The sequence below is a fragment of the Cryptomeria japonica genome, chromosome 1, assembly GCF_030272615.1.
Source record: "Cryptomeria japonica chromosome 1, Sugi_1.0, whole genome shotgun sequence".
Classification (NCBI taxonomy): Eukaryota; Viridiplantae; Streptophyta; class Pinopsida; order Cupressales; family Cupressaceae; genus Cryptomeria; species Cryptomeria japonica.
The window spans coordinates 123,698,722-123,725,430 of NC_081405.1; positions in this window are offsets into that span (position 1 = coordinate 123,698,722).

The following is a 26,709-nucleotide window of genomic DNA, read 5'->3' on the forward strand; positions in this document are numbered from 1 at the left end:
TGCAATAAATATGGCCACACATCTAATCAATGTAGGACAAAGTTTGTTAACAATTATTAGAAGGCAAAATTCAAAGGGTTTTGTAAAAACTGCAATAGATATGGACATAATACCGAGAAGTGTTGGTTTAAGCAAAAGAACTATATATGGTATGCACACCGAGCAAATGCTAGAGGTTACTGAACTCACACAGATCCTTACCGACAGTATTCTGTAGTACCATGAGATTACAATACAAGGATATGGTGTGAATGTTGTGGAAGATATGGACATATAAGTGCCAACTATTTTATAAGGTTTGGAATGAACAACCGAAGATCATGGAGAAATCCTGGTATGACATGTTTTCATTGTCACAAAGTAGGACACTTAGCTGGAGATTGCAGAGATCAACCTAGAAAAGACACTGAAGAAATAAAAGAAAAATTAAAGATGATTTGGAAAAAGAAGGAAATTGTGTCAAATAAAGAAAGCACCTTACCTACCGAGTTAGGTGCACCTATTCCAAATTAATCAGTAAAGGTACGAAGGGACTGCATTCTCTGAAGGTTAAAATCTTAACAGTTCCTATTCTATTATGTACTTAATTCAAAATCTGCATAATTAAGATGTATTAGTAAGTTTGAAATTCTATCAAAGTCTTTTGAAGCACTTTACAGGAAGTCTATCAAGTCGGTGAATGAAGGAAGTTTGGTTACTCGGTCAAAATGAAAAAAGGAGAGTAAACCGGTTAAAGAGGAACCGAGTGCATTTAATGTTTTTGACCTAACCCGCACAGAGCCCAATAAGGTATTTTGTGTACTTACAAGCATTTTCGCGGTCATTTTCACTTACCAAGTTTTTGAGAAAGCAGAGCAAGCGAATCTAAAGCGATCAAACCTCCTACAAATAAAATTCAAGGTATTTACATCAATCTCAACACATCATTAAGCTGGTTTACCGATCTTATCTAGTTTCCATTATCTGCTAAGTATAAAGCATCTGTTGTTTGATATCCTGAAACCCTAAGGACTCTTTGTTAGTTTTTATCTGAAATCTTCAATGGCGCCCAAGATCCAAGGTCTCATAGTTGTCAAGAATGTAGAAAAACCCTCACTAAAATACTCTTTGACTCCCAAAGCCACTTCTAAACCGAATGACAAAACCGCCTTTTCACTCATCCCAGACAGAGTGTTACTAGTCGAGGATGTGAGATTCTTCACCAAATGTCATGTTGAAATAAAAGACACCTATGATGAGTTGTGTACCGATGGTAAATTGAATAGCAAGTATGAGCACATCAAAATCAAGGGATTAACTGAAGCCCTAACCTATCCCTGTGTGTTCAAACCCTAGTGGGTCAAGTTTGTTCTAAGGAGAGTTCATGATGATTTCATGTGGCTAGAAGAGAAACCATTTAAGATTACTAAGGAAATCATTTGTCTGATTACTGGTTACCCTATCTATGATCATACCCGAGCCCAGAAGATGATATCATAGAAGGAATTGATCAGTTTAACCGGAGTCGAATCTGATTGCAGAGGATTGAAACTGAATAATGTCACTGATGAAGAACTAAAATTTTCCATTAGAGTAATGGGCTACTGTTTCTTCCAATCGGCAAGGGAAAACAGTGTTCCCTGTGCAGCAGTAGACTTGGCATACAAAATTGTGAAAAAGGGAATGAAAATTGATCTATGCGAGGTATTGCTGAAGAACCTATTTGAAAATCTGAACACCATCAGGAAGCCAAAGAAGAACAACCTGGCTAATACTCTAAAGTTTGGATCATTACTGGTATGCATGTTTTTCTATTTTGAAAAATTCTTTCCATCAGTCGGTAAAGTTGTTTGGGAACTACACTGACCAATCACCCATCGGATAAATGACTTCATCAAGAAGTTAGGTGATAATTTCAATGATATTATGGATGATTACTTCAGTAAATTTCAAGAGAAAATGCATAACAGATATAGGATTCCACCCCAACTAGTAGAGAAATACAAAAATGATATATGTTTTGAAGTTGACACCGATTACTGTTATGTGAATGTTGTGGAACCTAGGACTCAATCTTTTTCACCAATGGGTTACGAGATTGATTTTGACATCACAAAACAACAAATTGATGCATTTCTTACATTGCCTAGACATGCTACCGAGCTGAGGTATGGTACCTATGAGGAAGTAAAGGAAAAAGTAAAGATGAACATTGTAGTACCCAAAGCTACAAGAAAGGCATCAAAAATGATTAAGGCATTGTCAGAGAAATTCGGAGAAGACTCTTCATCTACACCTGTCAAAGGCACCATTGCCATTACCGAAGAGGAATCTGAAGCCCAAGAGGGCAGCTATAACACTAAGCACTGAATTGCCTAAGGGTAAAGTGTTGAAGAGAAAGAAACAGGACACATCAAAGGCCTCACTGACTCCACCCCTAGTAAAGCAACCTAACACTAGAGCATCTGCAGCCTCACCGAGTAAGAAAAAAAAAGGTGTTATTGTTCCCAAGGTAACAAAGACATACAAGAAATCTACTCGAAGACTCATTTTGGCAAAAGAGTCGAGTGATACCGAATCAGAGGATGCAAGCAAATTCCAGATTGTCAAGAGCAAGAAGGTAAATATACATAGTGTTGAAAACTTTTGTGCTAATCTGAAAGAATATGGTGGATTTGGAGGATTTAGATATGTCAAGTATGAAACTAGGAACAATGATGAAAAGAGACAAATTGAAGAAGCCGTCATCTGCACACTTCTAAAGTTTCGGTTAGCTCCATTTGAACTAGCTAAGTCACTTCCAAATGAACTGTATCTACATATTGATAATAGGTGGAAGTATGCAATGGACTTAGAGAAACAAATCAGAGAGAGAAGTCTGGTTCATTTATTTCCTGACATGCTAGTCACTGAAATAAAGGAACATCTGACAACCTACAATTCAAAGTTTCTTGTCAAACAGAGAGCCTTAAAACTGATGAATGGGTTGTATATTGAAGTAGAAAATGAGACAAAAGAAAAGTGGCAGGAAATCTTCAAAATCAAGGATGCCGGTGAGCAAGCTACAGTTGAAATCGTTGATGTCACTGAGCATGAACCTGATGTCACCGAGCAAGGTCTTGATGCTACCGAACAAGACCCTGCTGACACCATTCAAATAGATGAAGATGTCATGGATTCAGAGGCACCGGAACAGGAAATGATAGAAGGCACTGCATATGCAAAACTTGTATCTAGTGAATCAGTCTTGGAACAAGTTCAGCCTTATCCACCGGTCAAACAACTTGTCTCAACCGAAACTCCTCAAGATACAGATCAAGGCACTGAAGGTCACAAGTCTACAGCAGGAGAAGGTACTACTCAAGAACAGACATCTCAAGCACCTTCTAACACTGAGACTATTGCAACTAAGACACCAAGTACTGAGACACAAAAGGACTCTATAGAGGCTAAAGAAATTGATCAAAGTGTTGCCTCTACTGAGCAACTTGTCGAGGGTCATCAAGCCTCACAAGCCCTTGTCTTAGTTCCATCTGTGAAAGGTAAAGAAAAGAAAATGAAAAAGCATAGTTTTAAATTTGATTTGTCAAAACCAATAGTGTTTCCCAATATAGACATATCAAAATTGAAAGGGCAAGCACTCATTGATTTGGGTGAACTGTGCAAAGCAAAGGCCGAACAAGAGAAGCAAATGGCCATTCAAAAGAAAAATAAAGTACTTCAGAAGGTAAAAGCACTCCTAATAGATATGCCACCTGAAGCTACAGTACCAACTGATGCAGCCATCCACATTCAACTAGATGAACTCCTAACAAAGATAGAGACATCTGGAGTAGATGCATTGGAGTATTTGAGCAAGCTGAAAGACAGAGCTCATTGCAAAAATGATAGAAGAGGTACAAAAAGCTATCGCTATTGGCAAAGTTAAACTTGTCAAATTTATTGCTGAGTTGACACCTCAACTCAAGCACATTCATTATTTATTTCAAAAACTCTGCACATTTTCTTTATTCATTAAAGACATTAAGAATAAAACAGAGGTAATTGAGAAAGAGATCACCGATCTCTCAAGTAAGTTGACCACCGAGCCAAATTCAGTTCAGAATTTTTATACAAGGTTACAACAACTCATGGCTCAACAATTGGAATTAAGAAATGAAGAACACAAGATCAGGATGGACATAATGGCCCTTCATACATTATTCCGTCCACATCTTTAATCGGTCCAAGAACAGATCAACCGAGCCACATACTTATCTACTACTCAAGAGGGAAGCACTCTAGATGGCTTAATATCACTATTGGATGATATTCAAGCGCAAAATTATTTAATGGACAGTGTAAAGGATGCACTCTCTGTCGCTCTCACAGGCGCCCGGACCAAGTACAAATCCATTTTTGATCAGTTACCACCCCCGAATGGTAATTAAGTTTTTGATGTTTGTCAAAAAGGGGGAGTAATATGTTACAGTACTAAGGGAGCAATACAATATATTTGGGGAGTGATACAGTATTGAGAGAATGGTATAGTGTTTGGAGTATAGTATATAGGGGGAGTATACCGAGCAGAGTATCCAAGAGCAGTAAACCGCGCAGTATACAGGACAGTAAGCAAAGTACAGAACAGATCACTGAGCATGCAAAACTAGAGTTTTGTACAGTATATCGATAAGGGGAGTATATCTGATATATTATATTATTGACTATTGTATATACTGTCAGTATAGTCAAATTTTGCAATTTTATAGATTTTTTGAGTTATAACTTTGAAAGTAGTTTTTGTTAAACATCTCAACTAATGTCAAAAGGGGAGATTGTTACTACTTATCAGATTGCCATTAGTTTTATGTCAAAGTTATACTATATACTCTAGTTGGTTATCTATTACCGAGATATTCAGTCGGTATGTACAGTCTAGTCAGTTATAGAAGAAAGCAGTCACAGAACGCAGTATACACCGAGTTGTCTATCGAGTATCTTTACATGTCTACCGAGCAGCAAAGATGACACACCGAGTTGTTATACACCGAGTGAAATGTGTTACCAGATTCATTGAACCTGGACATGCATATGAAAATGTGTTACAAGATCGAGGCACACCTAACCGTTATCACATTGGAAATTGCACTTAAAGATTGTGTATGATTTTGAGGTCACTCAACCAATGAAATAATTTGCATGGTTATTCATTCAATAAATCATGTTTACAAGATCGAAGCAATGAATTGGATCACCGTCATAAGAGATCTATTTATACAGTATGAGTTAAGAGTTAAAGAGGTGTGTGCATGAGTGTAAGAAGATTGTTATAGAGACATAGAGGTCACCGAGAAGGTTTTTCAGAGAATAGTCAAAGAACAGAGTAAACAGAAGGGTTTACTAAGTTACTATATGGGTTATCGAGGTATGTTATAAGCAAGGTAACTTATTCTGAGCACATAGAATCTGCTATAACATTCCAGATGTAAAGTTGCAGATATTTGTAATAATTTTATTGTAATATTTTGAAGTTGTAAGAGAAACCTTTAACAGGGTAAAAGACTCTAATCAAGTCTATAAATTGTAAAGCCTCTAACTAGGTGCAGCATTTAGATGAAGTGTTGTAAAATCCTTTAGCAAGGTAGATCTAACAGATCTTGTTACTCCTAATAGGGTATGCTATCAGAAATAGCTAAACATGTAGCTCTAACCAAGCACTCTTTATTATTGCAGTAGTGAAGTTGTGGGTGCCATCTCCACCACAGTTTTTCTCTCTAACCAAGAGTTTCTGCGTAACCAAAATATATGTGTTATGGAGTGAATCATGTATGATTGTTATCTATTTGTTTTAGCTTTATATTATGTTACTGCACTATTCGGTTTATGCATAACAGTAAAGTTATTGTTGAAGAAATGTTTTGAAGTACTGATTCACCCCTCCCCTCTCAGTACATTAGCTTTCCATATTGGGCCTAACACTATTGTACAGTTAAATTTATTTTCAACACTATTATGTTTGTAGTTTTGATTATTAATTTCAATTAATTTACTATACACGTCAATAGAATAGCTTAGAGAATCTCATAGTGCATATACAATCCTGACTCATTTCAAGTACATGTCCCTAATTGACAATTAAGTGTAGCTTCTAGTCCATGAATGGTTGCTCAGATTGGTTAACTATCCTGAGTTAGGAAAGCTATTAGACCAACATCGAATCTAAAGTGGAATTAGAAACCTCAACATTTTTGGCATAGTTATCTCTTAAATTTGCACCCTCGCCAAGTTGCAGAACTTGGTACTTTAGAGGAACATGGAAACACTCCTAGGTTGTGGGTACCTAAAATTTGGAGTGAATGTCCAGATGAGGATGGCTCCTAGTTGGTTATCGCCTAAAAACTAACTCTAATTCTCTATCAAGGAAAAGGGAGAGAAAAAAAGCATAAATTTAAAACTGGAAATGAAAATAAGGGGTGATACACCAAACTAAAAATGACCATGAAACTCAAAAATTTCAAACTCTTGCCTACAACAATACAAGAATAAAAATGCACAACCTATTATTGTATGTCTTTGCATAAATATTTCACAAAAAGGTCCTAGAACTCAACAAATTTTAGCAGGAAGGTTTCTTCACAACTAACTGCTATTTTGCACTTCAAAACACAATTTGCAACCCACATTGGCATACCTTCTTCATAAAGGCTTCATGAAGCATGAGACAAAGTTTAAAGGAAATAATTGATCAATATTCTCATAGATAACTTGATCAATCATTTAAGAACACAATAATTTAGAGAATAAGTAGGCAAAACCTTATATCAATTGCATTCAAGTTTCTCACTATATTTCATATCCCAAATTAAGCTACAAATTATGCAATATCTGCCAAAGGACTGAAAAAAGTCACTAAGTACAAAATGTATAATAAGAACCGAGTACAAAAGGATTCAACAAAGCGACTATATCCAACTCTCAAGTAGTTTCATCAAACTAGGAACCACCAACTGCTTTTGGTCGGATGCCTCCAAAAAGCCTAAAAAATAGCAACTGAAACTTCTCCAAAAGAGCTCCCATGTGTGGAAAAACTCAAAATTGACCTTGTCAATCATTAAGGCATGCAAAACTACCTCCTAGATACTCTCTAACTCTCCAACAAAGCAAATAAAAGCCCCTATATGCTCTCACAATGTTTCAAACTTCCTCTAACCTCCCTATATGCTATCACATCCATAAATTTTTCAATGAAGTCATTCAAAATGCTCACAAGGTATGATATTATATTTTGCATTTTAAAATAACAATGTGACTTAATGATTTATAACTTACATCATTAAGTCACATGCTATACATTTTGTATTAATGCAAAACTAAAACATCCTAGTCGGCCTTACATAGGTCATGACAAATTATACACAAGGTATTAGCCACTTTGGTATTTTATTAAAAAGAAGAAAAAAATGTCTTCCTTCTATCAGTATAAAGATTAGGGTAAAAACCCTAAACAACAAAAGAGGTGTATAAGATCAAAGCACTTCATTCAAAAATTGACCTTTCTGAAAAGTTGAAGAGGTTGTCGACCTAGGGTTTCCTATAGCTTGATCATTGTAGATTTGGAATTTACAAAGGCTTCTCCAACGAATTTTCTTCTCAATCTGTCACCTTCATGCTTGGGTAAGAATTTGGAATGCATTCTTTGTTGGCATGATTGGCATAACTGATGCAAATGAAGAATGATGACTTAATCGGTAAAGGACTGTTTGTGATGACATTGTGATGAAGAATTGAGATTGCATGATTGGATGGATTTGATGAGTTATTTTTGTTGTCATTGATGGCAACTAATGTTTACTATATTGTGTTTTTTCATCTAATTCTTTTTGGTCTACCGAAAATGCCTTACCGGTATTGATGACAGTGAACTGGGAATTAGGACCTTAACCAGTAAACATGGAAATGTTTTGATTAGATCTGGGGATTGGTGATGATTGAAGTGTTGTAGTTTGGAATGTCAGTTTGTATCATTTTAATATGTATCTGACCAGAACCGCATCATGTTTTGGTTATCGGAAATCATTTTTATGATTTTTGTTGTATTTTTGCTAGCGTTTAAGAAGGGTTTAAGGACCAGTAAAGAATTCCCTTAACCAGTAATGATCTTTGGTTTGGCTGTGATCTACATCAAGTTCAAATGTTGGAGGTGATGTGGCACACTGCATGAAGTGTTTGAATGATGTTTTGACGCGTTTGAAGTGCGAATTTCTTGGGAATATGCAAAGTGCTTAGAGGAGTGTTCTAAGGGTTTGACTTTGTATTAGATCAAGATGCGATGATCATTCAACGGTTGTAATTAATTTGTAATTGATTGTAATGATCCATTTAATGATCTGTAATGAGTTGTAAATATTTGTGATTATCCATGTTGTTAGTCTTAGGGTTTTGTAGCCGACTAAGTTGTAAATGTTATTTATGTCGGTACAGTTGATGTTTGTTGTGTCGGTGGTTTTTGAGAAAAGTATGAAGCCGAACCAGAGTATGAGATCTGCCAGAGAGTGGCAGATTTGGAACAAGAATTGCATCTGATCAAGCAAGCAGTTAAGTGTTATACCCAGATCATTCATTGTTGTTTTCTAACAATTGCAGCAGTCAAAATCCCTTAATCGGGTAGATCCTAACAGGCCTTTCATTGTAAATCCCTTAACCAGGTAGCTCAACATCTGAGTGCTAAATCCTCTTGCAAGGTTGATCCTAATAGGTCAAAGCTCCTAATAGGGCTCATCATCTAAAACCCTTAACCAAGTAACTCCTAACAGGGCATCATTGTAAGCTTCTAACAGGGCTAGGCTCCTAACAGGGCGCATTCCGAAAGAGCGCACAATTTTTGTGGGTACCAATTCCCACCATAGTTTTTCCCTATTTGGGTTTCCACGTGAAAAACAAGGTGTTCATGTGGTGAATGTTTTTATGTGTTGTTATGTTCTACTTTCAATTTATGCATGTTGATGAACACTTAATGAGCAGTTCTGATAAACCGGTTTAACAATTGGTTATCAGTGATTACCGGTAATGGTAAGAGTTTATTACTAGTTTATGATTGATTTGGTGAAGTTTTGTAAGTTCAAGTTTTAAGTTTAAAATTGTTGTTAATACTGATTCACCCCCTCTCTCAGTATTAACCGCTCTTCTAAGATTAACATTCTTACTGTTTATTGGGACTGCTACATTCTTTCCTTCACCATCTATAACAGTGGTGATTGCAAGGTTTTCTCTTTTGATGTATGTGGGGCAGTACTATAGATGTCGCCGTGACTGCATTCTGAGTTTTTATAGTGGTACAAGTACTTTGTATTTTGGCAACATTGTTTGCTTCATAAGACCATGTTTTGATCATGATAGGGCTATGTGACTACTCTGTCACTGTGAGCTTGGTATCCCTATAACTACCAATATCTTGATAGCTGCTTTATAGTCTCCAAGGCTGGTGTTGAATTTTGGCTTTTGAGTTTCTCACTATGCTCTTCCTCTTTATACTCATTGTGCATTCCTTCATAATTGCACATTATCACAATAATGGCACCTCTGTCTTTAGGGCACCTTCTAACCCTGCTCTAGTTGAATACACTAATACTGAAATCTCCTCAGGTTTATGGACTGCAATTTTGGTAGTTATGGTTCTCTCTTGATAGTGAATGGCTTAATGACTATCTGGGAAGTAATCTAACTGTGTTCTTGGTGTAATATTGACTCAAATATGCTCCTTGGTAACACCTTGGACTGTAATACCTCTCTTAAGGGCTGAGAGATGCTAATACCTTTCTATGGTTTCTTATTCTTCAACACCAACATTTCATTGTTCTATTCTTATATTAGACCTGTGTATTTTGACAATGAAGAGAACAATGTATTCTCTGTCAAGATTTACCGTTATTCATGTATGCCTTCTTTGGGGATCACTGTGTTATGTTCACTGTATTTTATAGCTATTAATTGATGCTATGGATTCCTTTAGTGCATCTCTGTGACTGTATTTTGGAGTTATTTATTCTATCATATATTCATTCATGCTTGTGACTACGTCATGGTATTTATTCTTTCATTGTCTTTGATATTCGCACCAATGAGGCTTGCAAACCTAAGCCTTCACTGCATTTGTAGTACCTAGGGGTACCTTAGAGATCTTCCCATTGATGATACATGTATCCTCCCCTCTGCTATTACTATTGGTGAAGATTGACCTTTTGATGCATTTGTGAAATTGATACTTACTGTCATTGTTCTTTTATGGGCTTTGTTGAAGAGATACCTTTATGCCTTTAGCCTTTGTGTTTTTTGATATAACCATCATGAATAATGAGAAAACTCCTTTGCTACTCTATGATCTGATTTTATAAAAATATAGGATATAAATTGTCTTCTTAAGGACTACCCTTAATGCTATATTTGAATACATTGCTCTGCTTGATAGAAATATCACTATTTTAAGAGGCTCGTGATTGTTCTATACCATCTTTGTGAAGTTTTTGGTCTGAAACAATATGCTATATGACCCAATAATGATATATCGTTGTCATTTATTGCATGAAGAATGTCACAATGTGGGGTTTAAGGATACACACATTATTGTCATTGCTTGGGAATTATAGAGGGTTTGATCTTCTTTACACTTTGGCCTACTTGCTATCATAGTCTCTTGAACTTTATCTTTTCTCTAAAAAGAAAACTCATTGTCTTTGATAATCATTAATGCTTTGGGACTATGCATTTGTCTCAAATATATGCTTGTTGTCCTAAATGACTATTATTTGATTACTCAAAGGTGGTTGTATGTTTGTTGTTCTTGGGTATTGTAGCCTCAAGTGATTGTTTTGACTATTCTAATTGTCCTCATAGAGGTCTGAGACATTTTTTTATTCACTGTCCTCAACAAATTTTACTATGATGACTTGATCTTGATCTTGATCTCTGTACAGAATCAGGAGATTGTTGATCTGTACTCTTGTCTAAACAAAAACTCCTTCCTCTATCACTGTCAAGTTGCTCTTACAACCCTACTCATTGCCCATTGGGGTGTATGACATTATTTTGAGATCACTGATGCTTATGACTATATGAAAATGATTTTGTAGACCTTTGAAGCTTCCTATAATGCCACCATACCACTAAAGCTCTACTTTGAACATTGCCTTATTGACTCACTCTGGGTGTTCTCAGCTTCACAACTTAAACACTTGACTCATTAAACTTTTTTCTATGATGCTTGCATATAACCATGATATCCTAACTGCCTTGCAAGATTGGTCCAAAATTATCTAAGGCACTATTATATGGACCATCATCATTGTTGATGTCCACTGTGTTGATTCTTTTTTATTACTATTATGACACTATTATTGATAAAATAATCATTTTTGTCTTCTATGATTTTGTGGTTCCATTAACCATCAATTTATTGTTCACATTACTGAATTCAACAACTTCACTGTTATGCATGATAAATTGATGATTGATTGTATCACAATATCATAGCATGTTGGGCTCAACCCTTGTGGGAGCCTATTTTACTCCACATGCTGAAAAAGGATAAAATGAAACAGTGGAAATAATTCATCTATACCTGCACAAGAAGCAAACAAGTTAGAAAAAAAATGCATATTTCAGAGATGTTTGATATTCCTGTTGTTTTCTGAACATGATACTAACTGTTTTAATGCACTTGAGGATCATATTGTATGTTTATAGAGGTATGTGCATGTATGGATTAAAGAACTTCCATTGCATCTAACAAAACCTTCTCTTTCAGATGCAGGCAATTAAGAATGGTGGGGAAACATCAGTTGGATGGAGGACATGAAGAAGATGGGGAATGATGCAGGGCAGCTCAACTAGAACCAGTCATTCAGGCAATGGTTGGTCGTTTCCCCTTATATGTGCATTCCTTTGCAATATCTATAAATGTATAATACTTTCCTTTCTTGCATTAAAGCAGTTAGTCTCACGGCTTGTGTGAGAACTTATACATCTTCATTGTCAATAAAGATTACTTTAAAAAGATTTGAACAAACTCTTCTTTGTTATATGCATCTATATGAATGCAATCTAATAATGTAATCTTGATTTTCTTTATGCACATAAATGTAATAAAGCAGAAAAATGATAAGAGCTCTACCTGATTGAGCAATTAGTGAAATTAGGTAATAGGCGCAATTGTTGAGGATGGGTCAAGCTATGAGAGTCTCTAAGTGTATTAGAAGCACTTTCTTATTTTTCTAGAATTATAATTTTCATTTCAAACACTTAGGATTATTAGAAACTTTGCAAAGTACCACAAGCAGCAACAAAGTATCATATAGATTTTGGATCCATGGAGCATAAATAACATGATGTATAAGATGGATATATTTTTGCAAGCATCATAGAAGTATTTTGTTCAAATATTGATTTCAAATTAGAAATCCTGCTTGAAGAAGAGAAACTTGATGTTCTTATGAATCCTCAAGAGCGCTGAAATAAAGTGAAAATCAATCCATTAATGTAGAAAAGTAAAGCAGATAGTAAAGGAGACCAATTTTGGGATGAATTAGAGGTATTTTTCTCAACATTTGATGTCAAACTAACAACTTTTGAAAATTAAAAACATGAGCATCATGAAAATAATGCATAAATTTCCATGCTTCTATCAAATGAGCCACACAAAACAGACTTTACAATTTAAGAAGAGGATAAAGAAGAAGCCCATCAACACAAAGCTAACAAGGAGGGTTCTAAATTTGTCATTTCATGAGGATGTTCTATCAAACATCTAACTCAAATAGAGGCAAGCAAAGCATCACAAGTTATGTTTGCAACAAAGCAAGAAGTTATAACTAAAGATGAAGCTAAATATGTAGTTGCAGCTAAAGGAGAACTATTTCAGCTTACCTATGCACTTCAAAACAACGATATATATTATCAAAAGGAATTAGTAAGTAAGTTTTTTTATGTCTTTCCAAAAGTATCAAGCATCTGGTTATTAAGTCTCTACTTGTGTTGCACGTCTTTTTGGTTGCACATAAACATGTGAAGCATTGTAAGGAAGCTATTTCACAAAATCAGTTTATGGTTTTATTTGAGAAAGTCTTTTTTGTTGGTTAGTGTAGGTTAGGATATTATAAGATAGTTTTTCATTAAATAAGTGTAGTTGCACAATGTCTTAGATGTCTTTTTCTCAAATATTGAAGCATAGTTAGTTAGGTGTGTCTAGTGTAGGTGTTTCCCTAGTTCTTCTTGTCTAAATGATTATTTCAGAAGCTTACACAATTGGTTCATCATATTCCACATTCATTTGTATTTCAAGATTGTGAGTCATGTCTTAGCATGAGTTCTCAAAAAACAAAATCTGTTAGGTGGTTGTGTCTTTATGAGATAAAAAAATGTCTATCCAAATGGTATTTTCTAGATAACTACCATCTATGATTGTGTCAAAACTCATTGGATAGAGAGATTGCACTACAGTAACTACCCAACTATGTTATTATAGTCAAATAGTAGATAGTTTTTGTAGATGTTGACACCAATTTCTAATACGCAACCACTGACAACAATTTTTTAGACTATTCCTGCAGTTGTTAACAACAGTGCCTAAGACAGTTCCTACAGATGTTGACAACAATGCCTAAGATAGTTCTAAAAACCCAAGGAAATAGAATGAAGAGTGAATATTTATATGATAAGATGACATAATAGAAGATGAATATGCAACTATTTAGGGACCTATTCATTCAGTTATTTAGGGACCCATTCATTCAACTCTTTAAAGACATACAACTATTCATCAAGTTTGCAACTTTTCAAAATATCATACCTGGTATTTACATTTATGATTATTCATTCATTAGTAATATTTATCATTTTTTTAGTTAATTACCTACCTATGCATTATAATTTTTTATGAATTCTCATTGTCCTAATTACATACTTCATAAATGATTTCTTCTCCCACCATCATTTGTACATTGTCATTTGAGGATAAATGACCTTTTAACTAGGGGGAATTGTGAATTCCTTGTGTTGTTGTCCAAAACTATATGTTCTATTTATCCTAACTTTTGAAGAGAGGCTATCCTCTTTTTTTAATTTTTGGTAACTCAGGGGTATCCCACGACCCAGCCCAATGCCCAGCCTATCTTACCTTGGTCTTACTTACTGCCAAGTTGGGGTTCACGAAGGGGTGAGCTGGGGTAAGACTAATCCCTTGGGTATGTACCAATCCACCTATAAGTCAGGTGTATCAGGTCATTCCAAACCTCAAAGTCAAACCTAAGACCAATGGGGAGAAAACCCACAGTCCAAGCTAAATCTGATACCCGTCCGAGCTAGAAAGATTATCCTCTTGTTAGCATGACCAAAATCTTCCTTATCACATTCATAGATGTATGCAAGAATCAAAGTGATAAAAGATAGAAGAGTTAGGGGAGAAGTTATGTCAAAAAAATAATGGAAAAGTTAAGGGCAATGAGAAGGAACACAAAAGAATAGAAGGAAACCCTTTAATGTTAGCTGGTAAAAAAGGAGAACATTTAGAGATCTTTGGTGGAGATCAATTAAAATAAGATAGTCATGATACATTTGCAAAGAAAAGAAAATAAGTGATGAATTTCAAAATCAACAAAGTACAATATTGCAGCAAGAATTTAGGTTATAAAATGTTTTTGGGTAAGCAATCAACAATGGAAGAATTTAATTTGGAAAAATAAATACCTTTACATGCAACCATCTGAGGAAGAATTTATGGAAAATTCTTTTTTTTTTTAAGGATCTGCAATTTGGAATGTAGTTCAAACGACTAAAGATTGGGCAGCAACTGGAAGAACATCGAAATTGGGGAATGGGAGAATTATTAGATTCTGGGAGGACAGATGGCTTATGGATAGACCGCTGGAGGAAATTCCTATCCTTAAGGAATGGAAAGACTAGTTCAAAAGTAGGTATGGAGTCTTTGTTAGACACTACTGGAGAAATGGGAAGTGGATTGAGTTCAGCTAGCTTTGTCCGGGATTAAAATTTCTAGAGATTCTGCTTTCTTCTAAAAACTTTATGGACAATGTTGAGGATCGTCTCATTTGGAGGGAAACTTCAAATGGGAAATATTCTGTGTCTTCAGTGGTGTCTATCCACAACAAAGTTCTGGATGAGATCCCTTTGTGGGCTAAAGTGTGGATAAAGAAGTTGACAACCAAAATTAATATCTTCTTTTGGATTTTTATCCAAAATAAGGTATTAACTCTTGATAATCTCCATAAGCATGGATTTGTTTTCCCTAACAGGTGTTCTCTTTGTTGCAGGGAGGAGGAGTCTGCTTGTCATATCCTCTACCAATGTATTTTCAGTTAGGAAATCTGGAATATTATTTTTAGTAGGTGGAAGTTGAGCTAGGTTTTCTCGAGCTCTTTGGACGAGTTTTGGCAGCAATGGTATTGTCCTACTTCCAATTCTAAGAATGTTGAGCTTTGGAAACTTACTCTCCCTAATGTAATATGGAACATCTGGAAGGAGCGCAACAGTAGGATTTTTAGGGATAAAAGTGCTAACCCTGAAGTGGTGGTGGATAAAATCTATAGAGGGATTTTTGAATTTTTAAATGGAACTGATCATGGTTTAGCTGCTAAAGAAGACTTTAATGAAAGATGGAATTTATCCAATAACAGAATCAGTTTGGATAAGGGTAGGGATGGTCTTGTCTGGTGCTTTCCTTCTCAGGGATGGATTAAGGCCAACTTTGACGGGGCATCTAAGGGGAACCCGGGGAAAGTTGGTTATGGGGGCATTGTCAGGAATTTTGCTGGAAGTTGCCTTGTGGTAGTTGCCGGCCCTTTGGGTAATCAAACCAGTCATTATGTTGAAGCCTCTATGGCTTTGAATACTTTGATTATAGAAAAATATCTTAATCATGATAATCTATGGTTGGAAGGAGACTCACTTAACATAATTAAATGCCTTAAGGGAGAAATTGAGCCTTCATGGACTATAGAAAATATTATTTTTAAAGGTAGAGAAATAATTGCTAGCTTTAAATCTATTATCATTGAACATGCCTTTAGAGAAAAAAATGGGGTTGTGGATGGGTTAGCGAACCTTGGCGTAAATTTTGAAGCTCAACGTATATGGAATGGGGAAGTTAATATGGATTTTACTATTAAATAACTTATCAGAAAGGACAAATCCATGGGGAAAGATGGATCGCACGATTAATCATGAAAGTTGTAATGAGTAATATTCAAATTTTTAGAAAGGTAATGATGACACGTCAGAAGGGTAGAGTCATAATCAAGAATATTAATTTTCCGCACACTTTGTGGGTATGCATTTTCAAAAATTCGAGTGTCATTTGGAAGAAAGCTCTGAAGTTGTAGAAGAAGAGAAATTATAAAATGAAATCTAAAATGGGGGGGGATCTAAGAAGAGAGGAACCTAATAATATTTCTACATGGAAGGAGATGCCTAAGGTTTGGGCAAAGATGGAGAAAGGATTCATGATGAATTTCATGGAAAGCTGGTCGACTATGATAAAGGCAGAGTTTACCTAGCGGTCACCAAAGTCACTGAAAACTAGATAAACGACTCCTTCAAAATTCATGGTGTTAGGTTTAAGATGGATGCGGATCTCATTGCGACAGTCACAAGTATGCCCCATTCTGGTCTTAACTTCTTTAGAGACCTGAAAGTGTCTAATAATGCAGTTAAGCTTTTTCCGCGTAAAGAGAAGGAGAGAGCGAAAATAGGAAAAGCTATGGGGGGTATTATAATGCTTCCAATATTAAGAAAATATGGGGTTGTGTGCTTAATGCAATTATGGAATATATTACTGTGGAGGGTCATTTTACCAGGGTCCACACATACCATTTTGTGTTTTTAAATCATTTTAGACATGAGAAGAGGATTTCTCTACCCTATTACCTCTTTAGGTCTCTGTTGCGGTCTTTGAATAAGCATAGCAAGAACCCTTCTTCACATGTGCTTCATTGCAGCCTTATTTTGCTCATTTATGAGCATTGCAAGATTCTGGCTATCCAGGAAAACAAGAGATTGTCGGTGTCACCGGGGAAAGGAAAGAGGAAGATGGAGGAAGGTGGGCCTAGCAAGGATGAGGGGACACAGAGCAAAAAGGGGAAAAAAGCTATTGTGGAGAAAATTCAAGAGGATAAGGGTAATCAAAAGAATACGAAGATTTATTCAGAGGACATTAGAAAAGATGGAAGTGAGATGGAGACCAATGAGTTTGAAGGAGAGGAGAGCTGGAATGAAGAGGAAGTGGGGGAAGAGGAAGGAGGAGCTGAGGATGTTTTTGATCAAAATAGTCCTACCCACAGTGTGAGCATAGGAAAATGTTAACCGCCAGCCAATGGAGGAGCAGGACAAGATTAATGAGGAAAGGGAAATGGAAATTGAGCAGGAGAAGGACAAGGAGAATTCGAGAATGGATCAAGATAAAGATGGAGAGGGGATAATTCTAGATAAACTCAAAAACCAGTTCGAGGCTCGTATGGGTTTTGACAGGTGGGTTTATGAAGGAATCACTAATTTGGAAAAAACTGATAAGCATCGGGAAGAGAAAGGGAAGTAAGCTGAAATAAACCAGGAACAGTTGAATAAAGGTCTGAAGGAAAAACTGGAGAAGCCGGAAGCTCAGATTGGTAATCTGGAAGAAGGAAAAATAGCTATAAAAAACTTTCTGGTAATGATTCTGGATATCCTTACCTCTATGACTAAGAATTTAGAGGAAATTACCAAGTTCCTTGATGGTTCCAGCACCTCCAAACCTATCGTGAATCTAGATATTAATGAGGATGCTATCGAGGTAGGGATAGTGGCAAGTGATTCTGGTGGTGCGGCAAAAAGAACAAGGGCAAGCATGAAAAAAGTTGTTGTGGCCTCTTCCAAGGATATCCCTAAGCTTAGGGATAATATTAAAGATTTGCAAGGGATTAGTGAAAATTTGGCTAATACCCTAAAAAACGTTAAGTAATTTGTTTTCTGTCTTTTTTATGTTATGGTTGGATGTGGTTGGTTTTGTTGGGCTTTTTTGTTGATTTTTGCCCATATTTGTGTTGGTTTTTTGGCAGTTTGTCTTTTCATGTTGCTTAATGCTATTATCTTTTAAGGATATTTTGTAAAGGGTTTCGAGATCCCTTCAAAATCTATTTTTCCCATAATCAAAAACAATGGAAGATTAATGAAAAAGGACTATCCTATGAGGAGATTACAAAGAGAAGAAAGCATGATGGAAAGATTTGCTGATTTTTTACGGAAAGGTAGAAGTTTGTCCATGACAGTCAATAGTAAGTTAGTGTGATAAATAGACAATTATACCAAGCATATAAGAGTGAATAATTTTGGTCTTAATAGATAAATAATGGATTGAAAAAAGAATATTTTGATCTATCTTGATGAAGAAGAGGGCAAGATAAAGTCACATAATTTTAGATCGGTTGCCTTCATGATTAACCAATGTCTATTCTTGATGCAGGGGCATCAAACGTAGGTATTTTTTTGTTGACACCTCACCTGCCACCAAACGTATGAGTTCTCTTTTAAATCTATCTTATTTTTGGTCTATTGGAGGTTGCAACCACACCCATACAGGCCCATAAATGAGTAGAAGTTAAGAGAATAGAAAAGAAATGAGCTTGGGCGGGAGATTTAAACTGGTAAAATCAAAGGGAAAGCATTTATGAGGGTTTTGGGGAGGTTGCAATAGTTTTAGACAGGAATTTTTGGGAACTTTCCATAATTTCTTTTGGGGGATTTTTGGCTTTGGAAGACAAAAAAAAAGGTAGAGAAAGGAGAACAAGGAAGAGAGAGCATAGACGATTCAAGAGGGGAATAACTAGAAAGATCCTAGCGAACAAGGGCAGAGGAGGAAAAGGTCACAAGAACCCAAAATAGAGAGCGGGGTGAAGACGTGGGCACACGGGGAGAACATAGGAGTGCAGATTTTGGCCTAAAACTCAGTGAATGTATTATAAATGACTATAAAAATATATATTTATGATTTGAAGTAATATAATATTTCTCATTAAAAAATTTGTGTGTGTGTGTGTGTGTTTGCAATCTTTGGTTGTGCATGCTTTGCGAGTTGTTATTATCATGGTTTTCTGTTCTCAATGGATAAAATGTGTGTATTTGTTTGACCACATGGGTATTTTTGTTATGAGTGGTAATAATGATTAAATCCCATGTTCCCTTGTTTCAAGTAGCTTTTACTAATTCTAATTTCTGCCTAGGCACTTGTGTTTTGTCCTACAACAACAAATTCTATTTTCTAGTATTTCCTGCTCCTGTAGCATAAATGGTGCACTTGTAGCAACAATTTAGAACCTGCAGCCTCTATCAATCTTCATTTGTGAGGATTTGTGGCACCTTCAACTAGCTAGGAGCCATCAATTCCCTAATTAAGGACAAGCAAGATTTCAGTTGGGGAGACTCATAAGCTTGTAAATTGTCCTATTTATTTCATTATTTAATCACTTTAATCCATTTTCATATTATCATTCCAATACATTTCTATAATTTACCTTATTTCTATGAAGCATTGATTATGATAATTGATGATTAATAAACATTTATATGTTTAGTTAGTTGATGACTAAATAACGGTAAATTATTACATGAGTGGTTATTATTAAATTTCAAGTGTTTAATAAGTATTAACATGTTGTTTGTGAGATATTTGAGTCATTCATGCAACTGGAAAGAAGAAGAAACAAGTTGATAGTTGTCACCATGAAGTTGTTAATTGGAAGTGCAAAAAAAATTAAAACCCAATTTAAGTAAAATGAGTGTATCTCCCTTGTTTATTAACAAAATTAAGATATTCAAAATTATTTGGAAAGCTTAAAGGAAGATATAAAGACCCATTTAATAGTTTGAGCTCATTCATAGTAATAAAGGAGCGTCATTCACTAGAAATTGACTAAGACAAAACTAGCATGGTGATAAGAAAGACAACAAACTTAGTCAAACCTGTTTCATTTATTCTAATTTGATTTTTAACATTAAAGGAGGTTGTATATGAATCATATTCTATTTATTAACACCAACAAATCTTCAGCAAATTAGCTTTGTAATAAAAGAGTCCAAACAAACTCTTTTTCCAATCAATCAAAAGACGAGTTATAATAGGAATCTACTTCTTAATCATTGTTTTTTTGTCACTTAGAAGAATAATCCTCTTCCTTTTTTAAATGAATGAAGGGACACATATTAGATGGTAATTAGGATTAGAGATTCGTCGTTTTGTAGCAACAAATATGTAGTAGGAGCAATTTTAATAGAAGCAACAAATTGTATTTTCAACGAAGCAAGCTACTTGTGTATGAGTTTTTAGCACTTGTCCAAGAGTGAATTATCTAGGGAAGGGCCACTTGAGATTTGATGTGTTATTACACTGTTTCTTGCGGCCATTGTTGTACAGTTCTAGATTTATTTTTGTTGGTGTAAATTATGTCTCATAATTACACTTTACTTAAGTTGACTTAGGATAATGCATTCATTGTAGTTTGCATATGAGACACTTAGGGTTGAAGTGTGCACATAGGGAAGTTGCTTGTAGGAGAAATGCCACCTTTTGTGGTCTTATCTTGTTGTTACATTCCACGTTCAGTGGGTGATCCACCTCTTGTGGAGTATTTTATTATTTCTCCTACCTACCTACCTACCCTTGTATCTCATTGAGCCACATGTCATGATTGTGTGCTCTCATGCCTTGCCTTTATAAGCAGGCTCATTTACATTATATGTAACATTTCAATTTCAAATCAACTCAATTAGCTGGGTATTTTATATCTTGATAGGAATACAGTTTATCCTTTTCATATTTATTCTCTCTTGTTTGTGCTATCAATTGGACTCTAGATATTGGCAAATTATCACAATTTTCAGCATTGTTATGTCTCTAGTTTTGAATATTGCTTTTAATTAATTTCTTATACACATCAATAGAGTAGCTTAGAGAATCTCATAGTGCATATACAATGCTGACTCATTTCAAGTACATGTCCCTGGGTTGACAATTAAATGTAGCTTCTAGTCCATGAAGGGTTGCTCAAATTGGATAGCTATCCCTAAGTTAGGAAAGCTATTAGGTCAACACTGAATCTAAAGTGGAATTAGAAGCCTCAACAATGTGCAATAATAAATGAAGTTTCACAAACATGTGAAACTCGGTCCATGATTTACACATTCATGAAATGTAATCCACACTCACCTTCATTTCTTCTTCTCTAACTATTCATTTTAGCATCCATTATATTATATTATTTCATTTCATTTTGAGTTCTCATCCATCTGCTTCATTCCCACATGTCCTCTTGAGAGAATATCTCTCTAACTATCATGCTACTTGTAGTATCCACTTGTTTTCATTCTTACGCTTCTACTTTCTATGAAAAGCCACTAGTTCTCGTAGATACAACATCCTTTCAAAAAGGGAGAAATGTAGACACCTAAAAAATTTCACCTTAACTTTTTTTAATTATGCTAGTCCCATACATTTTATTGACTCTATTGTTCCAACCAGTTAGTTATATCATCTCTATATTAATAATCAACTAATTTTTTTTATCAAAGTATTTTCATCATCTCTTCATTCCATCAATTATCAACTTCATCGTTTTAATTTACCTTATCAATCAATTAATACATTATATTAATTAATCAAATCCTATTCCGTCTTATATCACCTCTTGTCTAATTAAGTAATCTATACACACACATAGTTAAAATGATAAATAATCTTAATTATCCTCAGCCATATTTTATTCATATTGATTTAGTTAATTCCACCTTTCATTCATCAATCAAATTAATTGATTGAATAATCAAGTTAGTTAACTAGTCAAACAAATTAGTTGACCAATTAACCAATCTAGTTAATTGGTTGGATTAGTTGACTAATCAATCAATTGAGTTAACAATTCAATCAAACATTTAGTACTCTATAATTGATTAAATCAATCTTAGCCACTCATATTTTCACTTAAAAAATCTATAAATCCACCATTTTTTCAGTAATTCAAGGAGATCTATGAAAAACATCTATTCCATTTTTTAATATTTGAATCATGTCATCATGTTGTAAAAGAGCTTGCACAATAGTTGAGCATCCACAATCCTTAATTGAAGCACATGCAAATCTGAACCAAGATCAATATGTAGTTTGCATAAATTTCAAGAATTGAATATTATTATTTTTAAGATTTCATTCTATTCTAAATTTATTGCATTCAACCAAATCAAGGGAAATACAAATAACCAATATATAGAAATAATGTTAAAGTGTTTGAAGAATACAAACTATTTCAACATAAAGTAAATCAATGGCATGGACATAGATGAACACAACATAAGATTTCTATTAGAAACCCTTCTAAGAAAAACCTAGCAACAAATACTACACCATAGAATATGATATTAACAAGAACATAATATAAATATAATCTCACTTGTTTTGATCTTGTACAATTAATTTTGTGTTCAATATAATGACATGCACCTTTAAAGAACATATTCTTAATGTACTCTAGATGATTTTTTTTAATTAAAATTAGGGATCAATTCAAAAATAGATGCCTACTATAGAAACCTATCCTAGTTGCTTTTCAAAATACAATTTCAAACTTTTAATTTAGACACAATTGTCAAACCAAAAAATAAGAATTTTTTTCTCATAGCATGTGCCTAAAATTTGTCAGCACTCATCAAATTATATCCATGTTACCCACCTCATGAATGCAACCTCTGTGAATAGAATGAGATCCCTTGACCCCTATAATCAAGGAATGCACCTATTCAAACCAAGTTGTCCAATTTGGTGCAATAGTTCCTCTTACTCATGACTATATTTGGCTAGTCAAAGAGGCTCCACAAAATCTCTTTCTAAACCCCAAGTTTAATACTCAATTTAACTCCTCTTACATTTCAAGAAACAATCCAAGTGGTGAAAAAATATTAAAACCCAAAATAGTAACCTGTTCCTTTCTAAGGTGACACCCAATCCCATGAAACGATGCTATGATTAATGTTTGATACTTTTGTATTTAATTTGGGTTATATGAGGAGTGAGGAAGATCATTGTATTTATATTAAGGTTATTGGTGATCAAATACTAATTATTGTCTTGTATGTTGATGACATGTTTATTGGTAACAACAAGGTGATGATTAGAGAACACAAGCCTCAAATTTTGAGTAAATTTTATATGAAGGATTTGGGGGCTGAAAAATATTCTTGGTATGGAGATCAATAGAGATGGGGTTCACATAAATATTTGGTTAAGCCAAAGTAAGTATGTTGATACTATTTTGTAGAGGTTTAATATACATGACTGCAATTTAGTTAGTATTTCATTTCTTATTTGCATTAAGGTGAGTTTAGACATGTGTATGAGTTCTGATTATGATTATGTAAATATGTATAGGGTTCCTTAAGCTAGTGTCATCGAGAGTTTGATGTATGCAATGATTTGCACTAGACCAGATATATCCCAAGCAATGAGAGTTTTGAGCAAGTTTATGTCTATTCATGGTAAAGAGCCTTGAAATTTTGTTAAAAGGGTGCTTAGATATTTGTGAGGTACTTTTGATTACTATTTGTTTTATCATGGTACCGATGATGTGGTTAAGTCATTGGACATACAAGGATTTGTTAATGTAGATTGGGCCAAGTGACTTGGATAGTTGAAGGTCCACTAGTGGTTATTTATTTACATTGTTTGGAGGAGTGGTGAGTTGGATGAGTAAGCGGAAGCCCATAGTTTCTTTCTCCACCATTGAAGAAGAGTATATGACTTCTAAACATACCTCTAAGGAGGTTGTATGGTTAAAGATACTTGGTATTGGTATTGGTTTCGATTAAAAGACTGTGAGGATCGGGTGTAATAATCAGAGTGTTATCTATTTGGCCAAAAATTATGTGTATCATGCTCATACTAAGAATGTTTTGCCAATTTGTGTTGTAGTTGATGTCAACTTGATACCTAACAATATGTGTTGTCATTGAGGAGATGAATAGAATGTGTGTTGTGGTCATTGATTAATTAGATGATGTGTGTCCAATATATTTGAGAGCAATTTTGCCTCTAACGTAGATGGTGTCTTGGGATTAGCATGGAAGATAGAGAGTTGGTAATTTGGTCTACATCTTGCCACATTGCATGTTCAAGTTATGCAGTTTTGGGGTTAAGATTGGTAAGGAGTAAGGTGTCTATTTACCAGAGTTCATGCCATTCACATTTTTGTTTTCCAAGTGTTAAATGCATCTATTCTCCGAATTACAACTTGATAGTGTAATGTGTATATGTTGAGTCACTAGAATGCTCTGTATTATTCCACGGTAATTGGTATACCTATGAAGATTTGGGCATATGTTAAGGATGGTATAAGGGTTCATTGATGTGAGTTTCACATGAGTTGGTGCTCTACATTGGAATATTCATTGTGTTGATGTGATAGTCTGTCAAGTTTACATTGTGTTTACCAATTCGGTGAACTTACTCTTTTGCACCAACCTTTTGGTGATTTATTTCTTCAAGGGATGATTGTAGAAAGGTTATCTAGATGATTTTCATTTCTTTCATTTTTGCCCACATAATGATTTTTATATTCATTCTCTAAGGTGTGGGTTGTTGCAAGTGATATTTTGCCCCTTATTTTGGGAAATAATAGTGATTTTTCCTCTCTTGGAGTTTGCTATAAGTTGGAGCCATGGCATAGTTGTTTTATCACAAGTTTATTTGAGGTTTATAGATAGTTTTGGGTCTAGTTGGAGAAGTGTATTATTGTGGTGTTCTCTCTATTGAAGAATAATAATATACTTGTCCTTATTTTCTAGCGAAGTTTTTTTCCTAAAAGGGTTTCTTCACGTAAATTTGGTGTCTTTTATGGTATGTTGATTTTATATTTATTTTGAATGGTTCAATCACATGTTTATTTCAAGTTCGGTAATCTACTTTTAGTTTTGTAATCCTATAAGAAAGTTAATATTGCAAGCTTTCTTCACCTTGATTTTCAATAGACCAAACATAATGTGTCCCCTAATAACACAACAACAACACTAACAATTTATTTATAAATACAACCAACCCTCATATGTTTACAAAATAAATAAAATATTTATAAATACCTATCAAGAAAACAAAGAAGTGAATTGTGCAATTATATAGGGTCAAATTTAGAGGCATGAGATGAGCCTTTAATGACATATTTGACCCAACTCTCTAATTGTACCCTATATAAAGAACAAGATCATCATAGATTTTGAGGCATTCATCCTGAACATAGATTTTATTTCATAAGAATATTCTAGTCTAATACTAGAATCTTCAAAGTTGGCACACACACTTTGGTCATAAAACTAAATACTCCCATCTTCTATATTTGCTTTTCTAAAATAGTTGTTGTAGTTAATCTAATTTATCAATCCCAATTGTTACCTATTATATAGGTTAATTTATACTTATGTATATGTATTTTATTAGATTAGCCTACATTATTCTTAAGGAAAGTTTACTTTCCTTTCAATTTTTAACATCTAAATAAGGGACATCAAAAGAAATAGAATAAAGACATATAAATCTTCAATTATTATTTTTACATGATAAATATTACTGAGTGTACAAATTATTGACCTTGTTTGACTTAGTATCACATTGGATAATGATCTTGATCTTGACCTTATCCCTTACTTATTGGTCCTAGACATTTAACAAGGTTCAATTCCTAGTGGTCTCATTTATGGGTCATTAGTATAAATAGTAAAAAAATATCTAAAGTATCACCTAAAAGAGCTAAATTAAAATTTAATGGAGCCTTCAAAGGCAATAGAGGTGGTGTAGGGGTTGGATATGCAATCCAAGAGTCAAAATGTTCTTTTGTGTTGGGAGGATCAAAACATGTAAGTAGAAAAATAGACAATGAAGTGGAATGGGAAGTCCTACAAGCTAGTATGCAAGTGACATACGTGGTGAGCTATTGAAGTATAGATATTAAAGGCAACTCCTAAATAATAGTGCAATCCATGAGTAAAAATGTCCCCTTTAAACACTTAAGGATATTTTAGAGGAAATATTATGATGCAAATATAAATTTGATAAACTACCATCTTTCATTGCTATAGAGAGAAAGTGTTGTAGCAAACTATCTTGCAAATAAAAGTTCCAAACAAGGTGATATGAATTGAAAGAAAATATGCTAATTATTTGACAACTTCAAAAATCTTATACTCCAAGATTCCTCCCTTGAATGATAAGCATTTTAATGATTTAGGAGTGCAATATTGTTGAGTTATGGCAGCTTTGTTAATTGTTTGCATTGTTAATCATGTGACCTCCTACGTGTATAGGGAGAGCTCATTTTTTGTTTCTTCTTTATTTGTAGCAACATATTTTATACATGTAGGAGGTATAATGAAATATGTATAATGATTGTTGCATTTTGTGTCCATTTATTTTTTAAATTTTCCCTCATGCACACGCTTGTGTATTAAGTTTATAAGGATATAAAGACCCTTTGTACCATGGAAGAGTCTCTAAGAACCATCAACGCAGATATTTAATTCCTCAAAACCAAGTAATATTAATGCAATTAAGGCAATAGAGGGTCTTGAAGGTTATGTGATAATGGTGGTATTAGGTTCAAAGGGTCTATCTTGGAAGACTTCAAAAGGATCTAAAGCTCACGAAAAGTCTTGAAGACCTACTTATTAGCTCAAGAATGGAGA